Source organism: Rattus norvegicus, chromosome Y (assembly GCF_021556685.1).
Source record: "Rattus norvegicus strain SHRSP/BbbUtx chromosome Y, alternate assembly SHRSP_T2T, whole genome shotgun sequence".
NCBI lineage: Eukaryota > Metazoa > Chordata > Mammalia > Rodentia > Muridae > Rattus > Rattus norvegicus.
This window is the reverse complement of record NC_141555.1, coordinates 26,695,825-26,700,721: the sequence shown is the minus strand read 5'-3', so window position 1 is coordinate 26,700,721 and position 4,897 is coordinate 26,695,825. Positions and strand designations below refer to the sequence as shown.

The window sequence follows — 4,897 nt, the reverse complement described above, 5'->3', positions numbered from 1 at the left end:
TTTGGACACTTGGCTCAATGCTTAGCACACTTTGAAAAATTCCCTGGTGTTAAGAGAGAAAGTATAAGATATGAAATTATGTGAGAAAAAAATCTTTTCTAAGCTTTGATTTTTGTAACTGCAGACTGACTTTGACTCTGAAGTAACTGAGGCTTTAAAATACTAAAAAATTAATATCTCTCATCTACAATAATCCTAAAAATTGCTTACTGTTCTGTGTTTCTGGAGATGAGTGTCAATTATGTCAATTGCTCTTTGTGGCAGGAGAAGGGCTTGACTGTCAAATGCTTTGCAAATGCCAAGTTCTCTGAGGTCCCTGGAGAATGCTTCCTTCTGTTCACCCACATTCTTCTCTCATTGCCTTAGCTATCTTCACCAGTCCATCTCTACACACCCCCATGTACTTCTTTCTGGTGAACTTATGTATCCTGGAAATTGGTTACATGGGCTTTGTCACACCTAAGGTGTGGAGAGCCTTGTACTTACGACTCTCTCAGGAGGGATGTACCACACAGATGTTTTTCTTCACACTTTTTGGTATAACTGAGTGATGCATATTGGCACCCATGCCTTTGCCCAGCGTATGGCCCAGCTTCACTATGCAACCCAAATGAGTCGTGATCTGTGTGTCCATTTGGCAATTATTTCATGGAGAATGGGATGCCCTGTAGGTTTGGGACAAAACTACTTGAGGCCCAAATCTAATCACCCATCAGGAGTTGATAATCTCTTGGTCTATACAGCAGTGACATTCATGCTGAACACCATCATCTAAAGCCTAAATAAACAAGAAGTCAAGGCTGCATTGAGAAAAACTCTGGGTCTGAAGAAAGTTGTGATAACAAATAGGTAATTGAGGATCACAAAGTGCTTTTTCAAAAAGGTGCATAGTCTGTGAAAGAAAGAAAACAAAACCACTGTGCTCTTTCTGGCTGTCTTGAAACAAACTTTTAGAAACATAACTTTGTTTTAGAGTGTTCTCTACATTCACCACCATTCTTAATTGTAAACAGTGGTAACGTACGATTACTATTAAATAAGTTTAGTAGATTAGTCCAGTACTTAAATATTTTGATCTGGGCAGAGTTTAAACCACATGCTAATGTCTCAGGGTCCTTGAAAGTTCTCTGTATCCTTTCTTAGCTATTTGGAGATCTTCCAAGAAATACTTCCAAGTGATCTCAGCTCATTTTGCTACAATTCCATATTCCTCAGTACATGTAAATTCATTTCACTGGACTGGAACTCCTAAGTAGTTCTCAGGGAAGTGAATTGTTAGACTCTGCTTTGTGTACCATTTGGTCAGTCCACATGTCAGATTTGGGCACCCAGCGCCTATGATTTTGGAACAGGAGTAATCATTCTTCCCTTTTATGATTTCTAACAGGGTGTTGGAAAAGAATTTCAGCCAGGTGATTCTCAAAATCAACATCATAGTTTCAGATAAACACAAACACACAAACACACACACACACACACACACACACACAAACACATCTGCATGCATGAACACATTATAAAGGAAAATAAGTGAGTTTACAAGTGACAGAAGACTAATATAAAAGGTCAGCTAGTGTTAGAAAATTAGATTCTGGTTGTTATTCCCCAATAAAATAAAATTAGAATCTTGGGTCTTTATGTGTATAATGAAAGAAAAATAGAATTCCATTTTGGTGTGCTGACAATATGGAAGATTTTAAAATATAAATTACAGTGATACTAAAACTAGAGTATTGTTTGAGTCATGAGTCACCCAAACATTAAGACATTGATTATATTTTCCTCAGAAGTCTTGTTTTGAGTCTACTTAGAGGTAGGAAGGACCATTAAGGCCTAAGTTTTGGAAAAAAAATGACCGAGAAACTGAAAACAAAGCCTAAAATTTTGAAGAGACACACAGTCTTTTCATAGTATTTAAGTAATTCTTCTAAAACTTCTATTACTTTAAAAGGAAATCCAATAGAAAAATACATTAAAATATTTTTTAACTATCAAAGGAAAATAATTTAAAATAATTTCATTGCTCCCTAATGGGGCGATATTAAGATGCCAGGTGTCCACCTAGTGCTGAACTGAGACAAAAAAAGCAGGAAACAATTTTTGGTATCTGCATCAAGTACATACAATCTCAACCTAAAAAAGAAAAAAACGCTAGGCAAATCCAAAATCAGAGACATTCTACCAAAGTAATTATTTCTCTTCAAAGGTCTGGTCATAGAAGATAAAAATAGTAATGAATTATCACAGAATAGAATAACGTACAGTATGTAATAATTGAATGTCAATGGATTTCTGGATTGGATATGGGCATAGAATATAGAAAGTGTACAGTAGTACAAACATTGCTTTTATGATTTGGTCAACCTACTGTGGTACTTGTAATATGTTTTTTTTCAATTATCTAATTTTTGAGAATTAGTTATTAGATGGATTATGTAATATAAAATTCAGGAGTGGGGTACGATAAAAAAGAGTATTGTTTCCTATCAATTAAATCTGATATTTTTCTGTATATTTTGACTTCTGCTTATTTTTTGTATTTATTCATTTTATTAATTTCTTTATGTCTCAAATGCTGCCCTCCTTCCTATTTTCCCCCTCAGAGTCCCTTACCTCAACCCCCATCCCTTTCACATTTCTTCTTTTAAAAAGACAAAACAACAGTAACTAAGGCATGTTTACTCCCTGAATAGCCATTCATTTGAACATGTATTAGAAAGTCTACAACATTGATATTGCAGATATCAGAAATAGTTCCTAAAATGATCTTCAAAAATTATATATTCTCCAGTTATCAGCTATCAGCTATCAGGTATCAGCTTGACAAAACTGGAAGAAATCCAGAACATGAATATCCTTGTTCATATATACATAGAGAAAAATGATCAGACAACAAGAAAAACAGATAGCAGCATTCCTGGATTCAACAGAAGAGGACCTCAGTTCCTGTAATATATTCTGCATGAGTTTAGAGACTCTATGAGCTAATACTTGAAAATAAACACCTACAATATCCAACAAAAACTAACCACAAACTGCAACCTTTATAAAAGTTAAACAAATATGTGGAAAGTATAATTTTTCAGCTATGTATGAGTATACTAAGGTATATTATATGTATATTAATAAAATTTAAATTTTATTACTGCAAATTTTTATTACAATTTTTTAAATAAATAGATTTAAAGTGACTCAGGTGATTGCTAACTTTTTCTGGCTTTGATTATTATGGATCAATACAATTTTTATTTGACTGTGATTATCACTTTGAATATTCACGTAAATCAAATGATTTTAACAAGGAACAGCTTAGTACTTTTTGTTGTACTTATGTAAGTGTATTACCTGCTTGTCTACATGTGAGACATATGCATGCCTTCTGCCCAGGAGGTTGAAGAGCATGTGAGATTCCGTGATGCTGAAATTACAGCCACCTGTAAGCTGTAACATGGGAGCTGGGGATTGGCCCTGGGTCCTCTGCAAGTACAGATAGTGCTATTAATCACCGAATCATTTCTTCATATTCAGCAAACGCCATTTTTTTTGTAAATATAGTGCCTAAGCTGCCTGTCTTCTGCATAGACCACTGTTGTCTCAAATGTGATAATTTAATATTAAATTCACAGAATTGCTTCTTACCTTCATATATATATATATATATATATATATATATATATATATATATATATATATATATATTCTCACACAGACAACACATTCACACACACACACACACAACTGCATCCTTCCTTCAAGTAGACCTAGTTATTTATATAGTTATTTGTTTATTTATGCACTTTACATACTGCACTCTGGCCCCCTCTAGTTCACACTTCTCACAATCTATCTCCCAGCCCTTTCTCCTCTAAGGAGTTTCAGACCCCACAGGGTTATTCTTTCATGATGCATGTCCAGTCTCTGTGATGCTAGTCACATCCTCTGCCACTGAGTCCAGACACATCAGTCTAGATGGATAGGGGTGGGGAGGTTGAGTTCATATACAGAAAGAGGCCTAGACCTGGGGTAAGAATGTTGCCCATGAATCAATGGGTTTTTCCTTACTTGAGACTCACAGCCTCAGTGATATCCACCTGAAGAGCCCTCCTCCTGTAGCCAGAGAGCAACCAAAATGGAGTGATAGAGACACTAACTTTTGACCCAAAATGTATTCTGACCACAGGAAATGCAGGGTCCGTGCATAGAGCAGAGAGTGAGGAATGGTCATCCAATGGTTAGTACAGATTGAGAAGTCCCCCATGGATCAGCACCGATCCTTGACACTATTAATGACACTCTGCTATGCTTGCAGACAGGAGTCTAGTCTCAGAGACTCCACAAATCTGCTCACTCAGTCAGATGCAAAAACCCATTAGTCAAACCACAGTTGGAGCTTGGGGATTCTGATGGAAGAATAGAATGAAAAGGATTATGGCCTCTAAGGACATAGGCACTCCACAGTCTTTGTCTTCATGTGGATACCTAACAACTAGAATTGGAATTTCCCAAAACATATTGTCTGTTGATGGGATATCTGTTTCTTTAAAATTCATTTATTTACTTACTCACTTTACATCCAAAAATCGGTGCTCCGTCTTCATGGGATGGCAACACTCATTTTCGATGGCACCTGTAAAAAGACAAAGCTACACATTTGCTACCTATGTCCTGGGGGCTCAGGTTCTGTCCACTTTCACTCTCTGATTGGTAGTTCAGTCTTTGGCAGTTCACAAGAATCACTGTGAGTTGACTCTATTGTTCTTCCTATGGAGTCCCTCATATCATCTGGGCCTCAATTCTTCACCTGTTTTTCTTTGTTTTTTTTTTAAGATTTCCCAAGCTCCAGCTAGTGTTTGGTCATGAATCTTTACACTTGTTTCTCTCAGCTGTTGGGTGGAGT

General features: G+C 36.2%; 1 pseudogene; it reads left to right on the top strand.

Moving 5' to 3' along the window:
- Nucleotides 1-228: 228 nt before the first annotated feature.
- Nucleotides 229-853, top strand: LOC147997991 (olfactory receptor 5B2-like; annotated as a pseudogene).
- The last annotated feature ends 4,044 nt before the right edge of the window (nucleotides 854-4,897 follow it).